General features: G+C 39.9%; 1 pseudogene; it reads right to left on the bottom strand.

The window, feature by feature from the left end:
- Window positions 1-294: 294 nt before the first annotated feature.
- Window positions 295-1,164, bottom strand: LOC513925 (ferritin heavy chain; annotated as a pseudogene).
- Window positions 1,165-18,092: the final 16,928 nt, after the last annotated feature.

Below are 18,092 nucleotides of genomic sequence, written 5' to 3'. Positions count from 1 at the left end.
ACCAGGGCCCTACCGCACCCCCACCCCATCCCACCCCACACCAGTCTACCCCATATACCCACATTGTTTAAAAGGGGAAGACTGATTCTGTGTTTTCCAAGGGCCCATGTAAGGCCTTCCCTCTGTGGAGGTCCTGAGCTGCACACAGATGGGGCATGTGTGGGTGGAGAGGCTTCTGGATAACTGTTTCAAATTTAAAAGGAGAGATTTGCACACACAAATCTGAGAGCTTTATTTATGCATCAATAACTTTATTTGAAGACCTGGTAAAACTGGAAGAAAAAAAAGGTCCAGTTCAAGCTCAGTCCTCCTTGTCACCGTCGCCCAGGGTGAGCTTGTCAAAGAGGTACTCTGCCATGCTGACTTCCGGCGCCCCCATCTTAGGCAGGTTGCTAACATGGTCCCGCAGCTTCTTGATGAACTCGACCTGCTGGTCCAGGTGGTGGGTCTTCAGGAAGTGGTACAGGTGAGGGTCGTTCTTGTCAGTGGCCAGCTGGTACAGGTCGAGCAGGCTCTGGTTGACGCTCTTCTCTAGGTGCAGGGCACACTGCATGGCCAGAAGGCCGCTCTCCCAGTTAGTGCGGTCAGGCTTTCTGAGGTCTTGGAGACAGAAGCGGCCCCCGTGACGGTTCTGGAGGTGCATCAGGCTCTCGATCTGCTCCTTATGCTTGTGAGAGCAGCGCAGGAAGAAGTGGGAGAAGCGCTTCAAGGCCACGTCGTCCCTGTCGAAGTAGAAGGCCATGGACAGGTACACATAGGAGGCATAGATCTGCAGGTTGACCTGACCGTTGACGCCGGCCTCGCAGTCTGGGTGGTAGTTCTGGCACTCCTGCAAGGGAGCGGGCATCATGGCTGGCGGCTTGTGCACGGTGGGCACGAAGGCCACGGTGAAAGCGGAGGGGAAGCTGCAGCCGCGAGTCTGGCAGCGGCGGGCACGGAGGCAGCCACCGTCTCAGAGCATTCCCAGAGTGTGTGGAGATGGGATCTTCGAGGCGTTTCCAGGGTGGGCTCTGGGGTTAGGCAGTGGGCTCCGCCATGGGACTGGAAGGCAAGTCCGTTTTTGAGGGGTCGGAAGCCGGAGAGAATCCGTTGGGGTCAGAGAAGTGCGCGAGCATGGTGTTCCAGGTTCCATCCAGGCCTGGGTGAGGCAGGGAGACTACGATGAGCATCTGGCTTGTATAATTTTAAAATGTTATTCACGAATATAAGTGCAACCAGTTGGAGTTAATCAGGTGCGTGATTTCTGTGCACAACTTATTTGAATAGGGCCCTAATGTGATTGTTTTATTAAACAGTCCTCTTCTGGTATCATGGTTATACTTACTATTACAGAGTTCTTTTTGAAGGCAGCTCTCCTCAGTGACTTCAACACCCATACTGATGACACTTCTGATAGGTTCTTCATTGGGTTCTTGGACCTCATTAACTCCAGTGATCTCCACTTTTCTGTTTCTGGTCAAGTTCACACTTGTCTGACAGCGGAGTGCCACCTCCAGAGTCTTAGTGAATCTTTGCACCTCTGCAGCTTTCACTCTTTTTGACCTTCATGTTTGATCCCTTTGTTCTCTCTCATCTCCTAATCTTTCAGCACAGTCCTAGAAACCCAGCCCTTTCACCTGACTTACCAATTTCCTTCCTCTTGGGTAAGTGCAAACTTCTCTTTTCTCTGTCAGAAAACAAAAGACTTAGATGCATTCTTAAAGAAAACACATGTGGATGTATTCATCCCCTTCAGCCTCATTTGTCCTTTCATTGCCATTCAGCAAGCATTTTTTTAACCCCTCAATTATGTTGTATGGAATTGAGAGGGTAACAGGCAGGAAGGCCAGGGGTCTCCAAATAGAGGAAATAGCCTGCAAGTGTCAGACATTTTTATCTCTCTTAAGCGGCAGGAGGAAACAAACTAGCAATATTTTTTCCTTCTCTATACAAATTTAAAGGGAGGTTTCTCTTAAAATATTGTGTTGCCATAATGACACCCGGCTTCACCTGAAGTTAGCTATTCTCGAGTCTAGAGATAACCAATGCCTTTTTCTTATGGAAATGTTTGTCTTAAGCTATGCTAATGTACTATGCCTTTACCCCAAACTCTGTCTCCAAGTCGGTTCCGCCTCTTGGCCCAGAACCTACTTGACAAACCAGTATGGATATTGTTCCCCTAATCTATGTAAATGAAACTATTTGTATGGTGGTCTGCCCTTCTTCAAGATTCAAGTTAATCATTTTATGGCCCATCTGAATTTTAAGACATTCCTTTCTTTCATTAACAGACTGCTAGTGACTATATAACATCCAGCTAAAGACTAGCAGGGGGGTACTCTTTCTGCCCCCTTCTGATGCCTATGTCAGAAGCTTTCTCTATCTCCTTTATACTTTAATAAAACTTTATTACACAAAAGCTCTGAGCGATCAAGCCTCGTCTCTGGCCCCGGATTGAATTCTTCTCCTCCGGGGGCCAAGAATCCCGGTGTATTCACGTGATTCAACAACAACCTTTCAGAATGAGCCACAGTGGTAGGAAATACCATTGATCTCAAATTGTCTTTCATTCATTCTTTCAACAAATATTTATTGATTACCTAATGTGGCCCCTGGCACTGATCTGGGATTTGGGAATGTATTAATAACAAAGAGTCTGTTCCTATGGGATTTGTATTCCAGTGAAGCAGACCAAAACAAAATAAACTGCTGTTTTTCTTTCTTTATTGTCTCAAGTAAATACATATAAGATATTATGCATGTATATGAAATTAAAAGGTCAATATATTTTCTTAGAAGTTAAGGGTGTTATAGTAGGAGACATAGACCAATCTAGGTATTTGTAATTAATTTATCTGTGCATCACATTAATTCAACAGCCATTTATATATTACAATTATGTGTCAGACACTGCTTGACTCTGGAGATACAAAGAAGGATCAAACATGATCTCTGTTCTCAAGGTACAAGATCAAGTGATGGACTGTTCTAAGTGCTCTCAGATGGCTTTAGTTTGGAGAATATAGCTGTTTTCACTTAAGGTTTTATTACAATGGCTTTGATTAACTTACCTATTGAGAGGGTTTCTATTTCTCTTAGAAAGCTCATGCTATCCTATAATCGCTTATGAAGAAGCAAAGGATCAAATATCCAATGTCACACTGTAAACCTATTTAAGCAGTTATAGAGGCATTTAATTGTTGAGTCTTTAAAGAAATAGAATAATAACAATGTCTTTTTGATAAGTTTATTTTAAAGTTAGAATCATACATTAAACATGGAAGAGAACTACATGATCAATTTCTCAGTGAAATAAAATTGTATTCTATGTTTGCTTATCATGAGCTCTTTATTGCAAAATTCAGGCTTAAAATGAAGAAGGTAAGGAAAACAACTAGGCCATTCAGGTATTACTTAAATCCCTTATGATTATGCAGTGGAAGTAACAAGTAGATTCAAGGGATTAGATCTGATAGAGTACTTGAAGAACTATGGATGGAGGTTCGTAACATTGTACAGAAGGTGGTCACCAAAACCATCCCCAGAAAAAGAAATGCAAGAAGGCAAAATGCTTGTCTGAGGAAGCCTTAAAGTAGCTGAGAAAATAAGAGAAGTGAAAGGCAAAGGAGAAAAGGAAAGATATATACCCTTCTGAATGCAGAGTTCCAAAGAATAACAAGGAGAAATAAGAAAACAAACAATACAAAGAAATAGAGGAAAACAATAGAATGGGAAAGACTAGAGATCTCTTCAAGAAAATTAGAGATACCAGATAATTTCATGTGTACATGGCTTGAACTACCTTATAAAATAGAGCTGTCTGTTAGATTATAATATTCAGGAAATAGTCAATCTGAACTGGAGTTGTGGATCAGATGATAAAATATGCAATGAGTGACAGGAACACCACTTGTATTTTTTCTGGAAATTTCTATATAGGAAAATAAAAGATACTTTCTAGAAATGTGAAAAAAAATATTAGCCTGATACTGTTCATTCTTAACCTTTTTGGGAATTTGAATAAGTGATTTGTTTTCCTTTAATCTTAAGCCTTTTATTTTAAAAAGATGATCTTGGACTATATCCTCTTGCAGATACTGTGGTCAAATGATTTTATGCCCAAGGATATCAACTCTTGGCTGTGAATCAAAATCATTTGAAGAAATTCTCAGGTCCAGGCTTAAATCCTGGCATATGTACAATTGACCCTTGAACAACTTTAGGGTTATGAGTGTGAACTCCAACACAGTCTACAATTCGGGTATGATTTTACAGTTAGCCTTTTGTATCTGTGGTTCCACATCTTCATATTCTGCTGCTGCTGCTAAGTCGCTTCAGTCATGTCCGACTCTGCGATCCCATAGATGGAAGCCAACCAGGCTCCACAATCCCTGGGATTCTCCAAGCAAGAGTACTGGAGTGGGTTGCTGTTTCCTTCTCCAATGCATGAAAGTGAAAAGTGAAAGTGAAGTTGCTCAGCTGTGTCCGATTCTTAACGACCCCATGGACTGTAGCCTACCAGGCTCCTCTGCCCATGGGATTTTCCAGGCAAGAGTACTGGAGTGCGGTGCCATTGCCTTCTCCGATCTTAATATTCAGTCAACCCCAGGTTGAGTAGTACTGTATGATAAGTGAATCCATACCCATGTTGTTCAATGATCAACTGTACTTTTAAGAAGTGCCACAAGTGATTCTGATACTCAGCCAGGATATAGAATAGTGATTCTATGATATTTATTGCAAAGGACAAAAATGGAAATCTCTAGGTCTATATATTTATTGTAACTTATCTAAATTTCATAGCTCCTAAAAAAAATGTCATTGGGTGCTCAGTTCGGTTCAGTCTCTCAGTCGTATCTGACTCTTGGCAACCCCATGGACGGCAGCACTCCAGGCCTCCCTGTCCATCACCAACCCCCGGAGTTTACTCAAACTCATGTCCATTGAGTCAGTAATGCCATCCAGCCATCTCATCCTCTGTCGTCCCCGTCTCCTCCTACCTTCAATCTTTCCCTGCATCAGGATCTTTTCAAATAAGTCAGCTCTTCACATCAGGTGACCAACATATTGGAGTTTCAGTTTCAACATCAGTTCTTCCAATGAACATTCAGGACTGATTTCCTTTAGGATGTACTGGTTGGATCTCCTTGCCATCCAAGGGACTCTCAAGAGTCTTCTCCAACACCACAGTTCAAAAGCATCAATTCTTCTGTGCTCAGGTTTCTTTATAGTCCAACTCTTATATCCATACAGGACTACTGGAAAAACTGTAGGCTTGAATAGATGGACCTTTGTTGGCAAAGTAATCTCTGCTTTCTAATATGCTGTCTAGGTTGGTCATAACTTTCCTTCCAAGGAGTAAGCATCTTTATATTTCATGGCTGCAGTCACCATCTGCAGTGATTTTGGAGCCCCCAAAAATAAAGCCTGTCACTGTTTCCACTGTTTCTCCATCTATTTGCCATGAAGTGATGGGACCAGATGCCATGATCTTTGTTTTCTGAATGTTGAGCTTTAAGCAATTTTTTCACTCTCCACTTTCACTTTCATCAAAAGGCTCTTTAGTTCCTCTTCACTTTCTGCCATAAGGGTGGTGTCATCTGCATATCTGAGGTTATTGATATTTCTCCTGGCAATCTTGATTCTAGCTTGTGCTTCCTCCAGCCCAGCGTTTCTCATGATGTACTCTGCATATAAGTTAAATAAGCACGGTGACAATATACAGCCTTGACGTACTCCTTTTCCTATTTGGGACCAGTCTGTTGTTCCATGTCCAGTTCTAACTGTTGCTTCCTGACCTGCATACAGATTTCTCAGGAGGCAGTTCAGGTGGTCTGTTATTCCCATCTCTTTCAGAATTTTCCACAGTTTATCGTGATCCACACAGTCAAAGCCTTTGGCATAGTCAATAAAGCAGAAATAGATGTATTTCTGGAACTCTCTTCCTTTTTCGATGATCCAACGGATGTTGGCAGTTTGATATCTGGTTCCTCTACCTTTTCTAAAACCAGCTTGAACATCTGGAAGTTCACCGTTTACGTACTGTTGAAGCCTGGCTTGGAGAATTTTGAGCATTACTTTGTTAGCGTGTGAGATGAGTGCAATTGTGTGGCAGTTTGGGCATTCTTTGGCATTGCCTTTCTTAGGGATTAGAATGAAAACTGACCTTTTCCAGTCCTGTGGCCACTGCTGAGTTTTCCAGATTTGCTGGCATATCGAGTACACCACTTTCATAGCATTATCTTTTAGGATTTGAAATCTCTCAACTGGAATTCCATCACCTCCACTAGCTTGGTTTGAAGTGATGCTTCATAAGGCCCACTTGACTTCACATTCCAGGATATCTGGCTCTAGGTGAGTATTCACACGATCATGATTATCTGACTCATGAAGATCTTTAGTTCTTCTGTGTATTCTTGCCACCTCTTCTTAATATCTTCTGCTTCTGTTAGGTCCATACCATTTCTGTCTTTTATTGAGCTCATCTTTGCACGAAATGTTCCCTTGGTATCTCTAATTTTCCTGAATAGATCTCTAGTCTTTCCCATTCTATTGTTTTCCTCTATTTCTTTGCATTGATTGCTGAGGAAGACTTTCTTATCTCTCCTTGCTTTTCTTTGGAACTCTGCATTCAAATAGGTATATCTTTCTTTTTCTCCTTTGCTTTTCACTTCTCTTCTTTTCACAGCTATTTGTAAGGCCTCCCCAGACAGCCATTTTTTTGCATTTCTTTTCCATGGGGATGGTCTTGATCCCTGTCTCCTGTACAATGTCACAAACCTCCATCCCTAGTTCATCAGGCACTCTATCAGATCTAGTCCCTTAAATCTATTTCTCACTTCCACTGTATAATCATTAAGGATTTGATTTAGGTCATACCTGAATGGTCTAGTGCTTTTCCCTACTTTCTTAAATTTAAGTCTGAATCTGGCAATAAGGAGTTCATATATGAGCAATGGTCAGCTCCTGGTCTTGTTTTTGCTGACTGTATAGAGCTTCTCCATCTTTGGCTGCAAAGAGTATAATCAGTCTGATTTCAGTGTTGACCATCTGGTGATGTCCATGTGTAGTCTTCTCCTGTGTTGTTGGAAGAGGGTGTTTGCTATGACCAGTGCATTCTCTTGGCAGAACGCTATTAGCCTTTGCCCTGCTTCATTCTGTACTCCAAGGCCAAATTTGCCTGTTATTCCAGGTGTTTCTTGACTTCCTACTTTTGCATTCCAGCCCCCTGTAGTGAAAAGGACATCTTTTTTGGGTGGTAATTCTAGAAGATCTTATAGGTCTTCATAGAACCGTTCAGCTTCAGCTTCTTCAGCATTACTGGTCAGGGCATAGATTTGGATTACTGTGATATTGAATGGTTTGCCTTGGAAACGAACAGAGATCATTCTGTCGTTTTTGAGATTGCATCCAAGTACTGCATTTTGGACTCTTTTGTGGACTATGATGGCTACTCCATTTCTTCTAAGGGATTCTTGCCCACAGTAGTAGATATATTGGTCATCTGAGTTAAATTCACTCATTCCAGTCCATTTGAGTTTGCTGATTCCTAAAATGTCGACGTTCACTCTTGCCATCCCCTGTTTGACCACTTCCATTTTGCCTTGATTCATGGACCTAACATTCCAGGTTCCTATGCAATACTGCTCTTTACAGCATTTGACCTTGCTTCTATCACCAGTCACATCCACAACTGGATGTTGTTCTTGCTTTGGCTCCATTTCTTCATTCTTTCTGGAATTATTTCTCCACTAATATCCAGTAGCATATTGGGCACTTACCGACCTGGGAAGTTCATCTTTCAGTGTCCTATCTTTTTTCCTTTTCATACTGTTCATGGGGTTCTCAAGGCAGGAATACTGAAGTGGTTTGCCATTCCCTTCTCCAGTGGACCACATTTTGTCAAAACTCTCCACCATGACCTGTCCGTCTCGGGGGCCCTACACGGCATGGCTCATAGTTTCACTGAGTTAGACAAAGCTGTGATCCATGTGATTAGATTGGTTAGTTTTCTTAGTTACCAGAAGCACATACCTGGAAACTAAACCTCATTCACGTTAACTTAGAGGTCATTATGAGAAACTGGAACGTTTGCTGAGAAGGTTCCAGGACATTAAGTTTTAGGACAGTAAGTGTAATGCATGGCCCTCACCATGAGAGTGGGTAGATATCACACACATCCATTTTGTTTCTTGATAGGCAACTCCTATCAGGAAATGGAAATAGAAAATTGAAATTCTAATTTCCATTTCTAAATAAATGGCTTCTGGGAATGATGACATTGATATTTCTCCAGCACTTCTATTAAAGTCATGAGAAAGTCCAAGGCTACCAAGTAGCTTATAGTCTTCCCCTTCCTCTACCTATGTATTCATCTCACCAGCAGCAGAATTATTCATTTATTTTCTAAACTATATAGGCCAATTTTGGTCAATAATACATTTTTTGGTCAAAATAAGTCTGTGCCTGCATCTGAAAATAAGATGATGGTTCCTCTCACCAAAGCATGCTGACATTTCTCATAATTCAGACATTTAAGCATAAAAAAGAAAAAATAATAATAAGGCATACATGCTACAAAGCATTTTATTAATAAATTATAGGATTGTTAAATAAATATATAACAAGCACTGTGCTTAATATGTAGCATTTTTTCTTCCAATAGAGGTGATCAACATTATCGACATCATTATTTGATTTTTGAATGAGCATCTTATTGCAATGCATTCTCTTCAGGTTCAATAGAGGACTTATCAAGTTTCTCTCTAGTACAAAAATACATGATACTATTTTATAAATTGAAACTGCAATATTCCCAAATAATAGTGGGCATGAGACAATATCAAAAATATTGTGTATATTTTTATTTAAATGTGTTACCACAACTACTCTCAAGTATCAACTTTCATGACACCTCCAATGAATTTGATAAGGTGTCTATTTTATTCCCTGGCAGATTCAACATAATACAAAGCCATTGTTTTCTCAACATGGAAAATATTCTATCACTTTAATAGATGATTATATTCAGTTCAGTTCAGTTCAGTTCAGTCGCTCAGTCGTGTCCGACTCTTTGTGACCCCATGGACTGCAGCATGCCAGGCCTCCCTGTCCATCACCCACTCCCAGTGTTTACTCAAACTCATGTCCTTTGAGTCAGTGATGCCATCCAACCATCTGTGGAGATACCCCACGTCCAACGTCAGAGAAATCCCAGTAAGACGGTAGGCACTGGAGCAGCTGTGAGGAGACACCCCACATCTATGGGCAAAGGAGAAGCCCCAGCAAGACCGTAAGAGGGGTGAATTCACATTTAGAATCAAACCCCATTCCCGCCAGAGACACTCAGAGGGCTCAGACAAACCTTGTGTGCACCAGGACCCAGGGACCCCACAGAGACTGAGACAGAACTGTGTTTGAGCATCTCCTGTGGAATATGGGTCGGCAGTGGTCTGCCGCAGGGACAGGGGCTCTGGGTGTGGGTATGGCATAAGTCCTCTTGGAGGAGGTTGCCATTAACCCCACCACAGAGCTGCCAGAACTTACACAGGACTGGAAAATAGATTTCTGGGGAGCACAACAGAATCTTGTGCACCAAGACCCAGGAGAAAGGAATAGTGACCCCACAGGAAACTGTCTGGGACTTGCCTGTGGGTGTCCAGGAGTCTCTGGTGAAGGTCAGTGGTGGCCTGCTGCAGGGTTGGGGGCACGGATTATAGCAGTATGTGCATGAGATCTTTTGAGGGAGGTCACAATTATCTTCATTACCTCCACCATAGTTTAAAGAAAGAAAGTGAAGTCGCTCAGTCCTGTCCAACTCTCTGTGATCCCATGGACTGTAGTCTACCAGGCTTCTCTGTCCATGGAATTTTCCAAGCAAGAGTACTGGAGTGGTTTGCCATTTCCTTCTCCAGGGGATCTTCCTGACCCAGGGATTGAACCCAGGTCTCCTGCATTGCAGGCAGATGCTTTACCCTCTGAGCCACCAGAAGCCCACCATAGTTTAAAGTGAAGTCACTCAGTCCTGTCTGACTCTTTGCAACCCCATGGACTGTAGACTGTAACCAGGCTCCTCCTTCCATGGGATTTTCCAGGCAAGAACACTGGAGTGGGTTGCCATAGCCCCAGGTAAATAGCAGGGAGGAAACATAGCTCCAGCTATCAACAGAAAATTGGATTAAAGATTTACTGAGCATGGCCCCACCCATCAGGACAAGACCCAGTATCCCGCCTCAGTCAGTCTATCCCATCAGGAAGCTTTCATAAGCCTCTTATCCTTCTCCATCAGAGGGCAGACAGACTGAAAACCACAATCACAGAAAACTAACCAATCTAATCACATGGACCACAGCATTGTCTAACTCAATGAAACTATGAGCCATGCTGTATTGGGCCACACAAGACAGACGGGTCATGGTGGACAGTTCTGACAAAACGTGGTCCACTGGAGAAGGGAATGACAAACCACTTCAGTATTCTTGCATTGAGAATCCCATGAACAGTATGAAAAGGCAAAAAGATAGGACACTGAAAGATGAACTCCCCAGGTCAGTAGGTACCCAATATGCTACTGGAGATATTAGGTTGGAAAATAACAGTTCAGTTCAGTTCAGTTCAGTTCCCTGGTGGCTCAGAGGTTAAAGCATCTGCCTGCAATGCAGGAGACCTGAGTTCGATCCTTAGGTCAGGAAGATCCCCTGGAGAAGGAAATGGCAACCCACTCCAGTATTCTTACCTAGAGAATCCCATGGATGGAAGAGCCTGGTGGGCTACAGTCCATGGGGTCACAAAGAGTCAGACACAACTGAATGCCTTCACTTCACTTCACTTCTGTCACTCAGTCATGTCTGACTTTGCGACCCCATGAATCACAGCACGCCAGGCCTCCCTGTCCATTACCAACTCACAGAGTTCACTCAGACTCATGTCTAACGAGTCAGTGATACCATCTAGCCATCCCTTCCTCTATCATTCCCTTCTCCTCCTGCACCCAATCCCTCCCAGCATCAGAGTCTTTTCCAATGAGTCAACTCTTCACATGCAGTGGCCAAAGTACTGGAGTTTCAGCTTTAGCATCAGTCCTTCCAAAGAAATCCCAGGGCTGATCTCCTTCAGAATGGACTGGTTGGAACTCCTTGCAGTCCAAGGGACTCTCAAGAGTCTTCTCCAACACCACAGTTCAAAAGCATCAATTCTTCGGCGCTCAGCTTTCTTCACAGTCCAACTCTCACATCCATGCACGACCACTGGAGAAACCATAGCCTTGACTAGACGGACCTTTGTTGGCAAAGTAATGTCTCTGCTTTTCAATATGCTATCTAGGTTGGTCATAACTTTCCTTCTAAGGAGTAAGCGTCTTTTAATTTCATGTCTGCAGTCACCATCCGCAGTGATTTTGGAGCCTAAACCATAAAGTCTGACACTGTTTCCACTGTTTCCCCATCTATTTCCCATGAAGTGATGGGACGAGATGCCATGATCTTTGTTTTCTGAATGTTGAGCTTTAAGCCAACTTTTTCACTCTCCGCTTTCACTTTCATCAAGAGGCTTTTTAGTTCCTCTTCACTTTCTGCCATAAGGGTGGTGTCATATGCATATCTGAGGTTATTGATATTTCTCCCGGCAATCTTGATTCCAGCTTGTGCTTCTTCCAGCCCATCGTTTCTCATGACGTACTCTGCATAGAAGTTAAATAAGCAGGGTGACAATATACACCCCCTTTTCCTGTTTGGAACCAGTCTGTTGTTCCATGTCCAGTTCTAACTGTTGCTTCCTGACCTGCCTATAGGTTTTTCAAGAGGCTATTCCCATTTCTTTCAGAATTTTCCACAGTTTATTGTGATCCACACAGTCAAAGCCTTTGGCATAGTCAACAAAGCAAGAATAGATGTTTTTCTGGAACTCTCTTGCTTTTTTGATCATCCAGCGGATGTTGGCCATTTGATCTCTGGTTCCTCTGCCTTTTCTAAAACCAGCTTGAACATGTGGACGTTGACGGTTCACATATTGCTGAAGCCTGGCTTGGAGAATTTTGAGCATTACTTTACTAGTGTGTAAGATAAGTGCAATTGTGTGGTAATTTGAGCATTCTTTGGCATTGCCTTTCTTTGGTATTGGAATGAAAACTGACCTTTTCCAGTTCTCTGGCCACTGCTGAGTTTTCCAAACTTGCTGGCATATTGAGTACACCACTTTCACAGCATCATCTTTCAGGATTTGAAATAGATCAACTGGAATTCCATCACCTCCACTAGCTTTGTTCATAGTGATACTTTCTAAGGCCCACCTGACTTCGCATTCCAGGATGTCTGGCTCTAGGTGAGTGAGCACACCATTGTGATTATCTTGGTCGTGAAAATCTTTTTTGTATAGTTCTTCTGTGTATTCCTGCCACCTCTTCTTAATATCTTCTGCTTCTGTTAGGTCCATACCATTTCTGTCCTTTATTGAGCCCATCTTTGCATGAAATGTTCCCTTGGTATCTCTAATTTTCTTGAAGAGATCTCTAGTCTTTCCCATTCTGTTGTTTTCCTCTATTTCTTTGAATTGATCGCTGAGGAAGGCTTTCTTATCTCTCCTTGCTATTCTTTGGAACTCTGCATTCAGATGCTTATATCTTTCCTTTTCTCCTTTGCTTTTCACTTCTCTTCTTTTCACAGCTATTTGTAAGGTCTCCTCAGACAGCCATTTTGCTTTTTTGCATTTCTTTTCCATGGGGAAAATAACAAGGTGATTAAAATAAGCTTCTCAGCAAGAATGTTTCAGTCTGGTCCATCTTGCTAACCACAGCTTTTACTTGTCTACTGTTTGGCAGCTTAATTCAAGTTAACAAACATTTATTCTTAATAAATAAGTTTGTGTTGGGAAGTCAAAGTTAAATAAGACATGTACTTGTCTAGTTAAATTAAATATATTAGCATTTTGCCAATTTTCCAAGAGTAAAATGCAAGTGTAATATGAGATTATTTTAATAACCAATTAAACCAAAACTATAGCTAGGGAGTGTTTTTGTTTATTAGTCTCCATTTTATCTTTATAAAAAGGCATGCTACCCAGATGTTCAACAAACTCACAAATGGGAATGCAGGAATTCTTAATAAGTATGAGGAATAATGCAGGCCAGCTCTTCTTCCTCTCAGAATGATGGACTTTAAACAAATCTAAAGCATCATCATAATGACAATCATCTGGTTAAATTATGCTGTTGAAATAATATGTTAAGGAACTTCTTCTTCTTAATAATGAGGAATGTTACCTGATAGAATTCGAGGAAGAGCAATAATACAAAATGATTAACAGATTAAATTTTAGCAAATAAGGTCACTCATTTGTTTACATATTTTACACGGTTGTTGCCTAAAAACAGAGGAGTACCTGAAGGTATGTTTTACTAGTGTGGATCATTTTGGAGTCTTCTAAGGACTGGTTTTACAACATCTTTCCAGAGCTAATTAAAAAAAACAAAAAACAAAAAACGAGTTATTTCCACTGTAGATTTGAATCTGTGAGTGATCTACAGGTAAAGGTAATCTTTAAAAAAAAAGTATTAGGGCAGCCTTAATGGCAGTTTGTTTCATATAAGAAAGAAATACACATACTTGCTGAAAGCTTTTACAGTGTCAGTAGCTTGCATCTGCTAATAAAAACAGCCTACACTTCCTGAGAGCTCACCACATATTAGGCATCAGGTTAAGATATTTACATGAATTACCTCATTTCTGTCTCATAACAACATGATGTAATGCTATTATTACCTGCATTTTACATATAATCACAGGGAACCCAAAGACATGCATTAATTCCCTGATATCCCACAGCTTAATAAGTGACAGAACTTTAAACACAAGGACCTGTGCATTTAAACATTAGTCTATATGGTAATGAGTAAATGAGCTTACAAGCCCTTAGAATTGTGATAATGTGACAAAATCTACTGTGAGAATGTAGGAGGGGAGAGATCCTACAAGCCTGGTTTAACAGTAGTCTCACTTCAGTAAAGCACATCTATAACAAGATCAATCAGTTAAGTATCAGTAACACAAATTGACATGGTCTCAAAAGTCAAAGAGATTTCTGAAATTATTCTAATAATGACAACAAATATGAAGACAGAGCATTCTGCTTTATATTAACGTGACTGCACAGGTACAAAAGGCGAACCATGGCTTGATTGGGCAGAAGGCAGCTGCTGGGATCTTTTGAAGAAAATCATTAGAGACAGGAGATAAAAATAGAAACATGAAATGTAAATAGGAAGAATTTTAAATGGCTAGTTGAGTGAGCACATTTAACCAATCAATATAATGTTTAATAAGAAATAAAATTACATGAATGAACATTGATTTTCCAACCCAACATTCTGTGATTAGTAACAAAGTATGATTTCTTTGTTACTACCAATCTGAACTTCATATTTAAATAAAATTATTCAATCCCTTGTACTTCTATAGAGGCCTTTAATAAAGCTCTAGGATATACAATCTGTTTTTCTATATTCTCCCAAAGTTTGCTTTTTTTGTTTCTAAACATAGAAAGAGTGGGAGTGGCAGGCTCCAGTAGTCATTGTCATCCAATGAATTAGAAAAGGATGAATTTATTATAGAACATATTCACACATTTAAGTGTTCTCTCTAATAATTCACCTAAACCTTTTTGCTTTCTGTCATAGAAAGTAGAAGCTTAAACTGAAAAGAAGGCAATTGGCAAGCCAGGTTAAGGGGGTAAGGAGATCACTGAAACTGTCCATTTTGGCACCTAGTAGGGCAAAAAGAATGTGTTTCTAGGATTGTGCTTAAAGATTAAGAGACTATAGAAAATAAAGAAAGTAAAGAACAAAATGAAAAAGAAGGAAAGATGGAGAGCTGGAAAGACTAAAACTTTGAGACGGCATTCTGCTGTCAGAGAAGTATGAACTGAATCACGAGAAGAAGGAGAAAGTAGAATTCAGTGGAATAATAATGGTCTAGGAACTGAATGAGGAGAGTATCAGAAGTATCATTAGCATCAACAAAGACTCTTCCCTGTATACCTAGGTGATTCGCTTTGTTTTATGGATTCCACATGTGCAGTATGCCAAGACCTTAAGATAGTACAAAACAAAATCTACATTTCCATAACACCTTAAATGTAATATCCCATGGTAGTCAGTTTTTCTTATTTTCACTTCACATAGACCCCTTCTTATTATAACTACAAAATTCATTCAGACATTTCCCCTCTTATGCCAAAACATCTTAAGACTATGAAAGATAAAGAGGTCAAGGTGTTAGGTGTTAAATAAGGTGTTAAGACATTTTAGAATCGGAAAATTTGACTATGGTCATGTCCCTTAGGTTTAAGAAAAGCCAGTCTGAAGTGTATTAAAAACACACAGAATTTAGCTGATTTGAGGCCTAAGGGCAGTTAGAAATAACAAAGGGGACATAAAATATATATTCAGGTTATTTAAAACATATACACAGGAGTTCAGGGATTGGGCCTCACTTGCCTTCATATGGCTGCCATGAAGTCATTTGGAGAACAAATATATACATTTGTCTTGGGTGGTTAAGTTCATTAAGCTATGGAAGGTCAGGTGTCAGTATGGGAAATAATTGAACCTCCATGATCAAGCAACAGCAATTCAGGGGCTCTGAAAGGTGAAAGGAAAGTGACATGTATGTGTGCCAATAGGACTCCAGCGCCACATGCTCGAAGCTAGCTATGTCAACATATCTTTCCCTAGCTGTACAAAATACCCTAGTACTGCTGATTTATTTTTTATTTTTTTTAAAGGCACATAAAATTCTGTATTGGTTGAAGTTTAAAAAATCCATTAATGCCAAAAGACTGTTCTATATATCTGTGACCCAGAGGGATAGTACAGGGAGAGAGGAGGGAGGGGGGTTCAAGATGGGGAACACATGTATAACTGTGGCGGATTCATGTTGATGTATGGCAAAACCAATACAATATTGTTAAGTAATTAACCTCCAATTAAAATAAATAAATTTGTATTTAAAAAATTAAAAATATGGGGGAAAATCCGTTGATGCTTATCAAACTATGAGTTGTTTTGTATCCTAAAGTTATAAAATGAGCAAATTTATATTTTTGCTCCTACTTTATAATAATATACTTGCTATCTCACTTTTGTTGGAAGAGACTAATATATTTAATATAAAATAAATTAGAATCTAAAGTGCATAATGGGAACTGTAATGATTAGAGTTTGAAGAATGGGGTGATATTTGTGAAATTACAGCCATTTATCACTGGACCTCATGTTCAAAAATATCTCTTCTGATGGTGATTATAATTTTTCTGTGTGGATGTGATTGAAAAGCAAATATATGATCAGAATTTTAAGGTGATCATTTAACTTTTTTACCAACATATTATTTCCAAAGTTCTATTAGCAAGTGTCCTTAACTAGAAAATTAATTAGATATTTCTAAAATATCTCATATCTTTTATTTATTGTTTAGAAAGGAATGATTGAAAGACCCAAAGAATTCTCAAGTCTAGGTAGTGAATAAATCAAAAGTAAAAGTAAAATCTCCTTTCCTCCAGCCAAGTTCTTGAATATAAAGTTGACAAATGTTTCCTTAAAGCAGCAAAATATCAGGCTGATCAAATCACTACTGCTCTGTGAGCTGGGGTGTTTTTCTTTTAAGGGTGTTCCAGTGTGATCTTTTGGATCTTCTCACACTCTCTGCCTTTATAGTTCCAGTTTGGTCTGTTGAGGTGTAACTCTACCTATGTTTCACTTCTATCATATATGTGTTGCTAATAGTGAAAATGATTGCTCAAACAAACTCAAATAAAACCAAAGTGAATTACATTCTTGTTGCCTTAAATACCAGTCCTAAAGTGAAAACTTACTCTAATCTCTCAGGTTTATTATGCCCAAAAGATTTTTTTTTTTTTTTTTTTACTGTCTGACTAACACTGACATGTAGGCCCTGTCTTAGTTTTAGAAAGATTTGAGCCTGTTAAAAGAGGGAATCCATAATTGCTATCTATATTCAAGTTAATCTGTCTGCCCCTTATAGATCTATTTTGTGCCCCAGTTCTAGTAACTTGACTTCTTGAGATCAAGTCTCACCTTATGATTCATGATTCAGTTTCCTATTGGACTCTGTTAGTAGCCCTGATCTGATATTACTCCAGCACCTCAATGACTTCAGGACTGGGATTCTAATTTTCTCATGCCTCCATCCTTGCCTCTTGAGATGTGATTCCAAACTTCAAACCCCATGTTTTAGGTCTGGCTTCCTGTTTCCAAACTCTTAACATGTCTGCTTACCACATACCTCAATATATCACTTCCTTTTAGGCCCCTCTTTTTTCTGCCCTGTATACTAGGTAGCTCCTCAGGCTGACCAGTTACCTTTCAGTTTCTCTCAAGATAACTGAATATCCTGTCTGAATGAACTTCTTCACCTGATCAGCAATTTTTTTCTCTAGTAAGTACACCTAGTTCCAAGTCCAAGCTCTCTAGGACTGGGCCCATGTCTTGTAACCAAAACTTCTGTGGTGAGCCATTCAACAGAGAAAACTGAATTTTTCCATATACTAGGAATTTGTTCAGAACTTTCCACAAATCTTTTATTCTCTCAGAAAATTACAAGATTCCTATCTCCAAAATTCACTAGACATAAGAGCTATAAAGATTTAGATAAAATATGCATGTTCTTTCAAAAATATCTCATTTTACCCCATGTAAAATATATCAGAAAAGATACAGTAACATTTCTGCTTAATCTATTACAACATCACTATTTAAATGAGTTATCACAAGCTTGTCATGTAAAAGATATCAATTTAAACACTACAAAAGAAAATGAGTGGCTCCATTAAATTGACATTCAAATGAGTAGATGAACTACAGAGACAAAGAAAAACCATCAGAACCGCAGAAAAGGAAAAGTATGACCTTGTTCTTGCGTCTTTTAACATCAATAGATTTTTTTTAAATGGTGTTAAGTTGAACGTATTCATATATTCAACTTGTGCCTGAAAATATTTTATCTAGAAAAATGAAGCCTTTTTTCACGTTAAATCCCTTAACCTATGTCAGCTTCACTTATAATCTAGCCTGCTGAAGACATATTACTCCCTTAAATACACCT

The sequence above is a fragment of the Bos taurus genome, chromosome X (assembly GCF_002263795.3).
Source record: "Bos taurus isolate L1 Dominette 01449 registration number 42190680 breed Hereford chromosome X, ARS-UCD2.0, whole genome shotgun sequence".
Classification (NCBI taxonomy): Eukaryota; Metazoa; Chordata; class Mammalia; order Artiodactyla; family Bovidae; genus Bos; species Bos taurus.
Note: the sequence above shows the minus strand (reverse complement) of the source record. Positions and strands in the feature narration are given on the sequence as shown.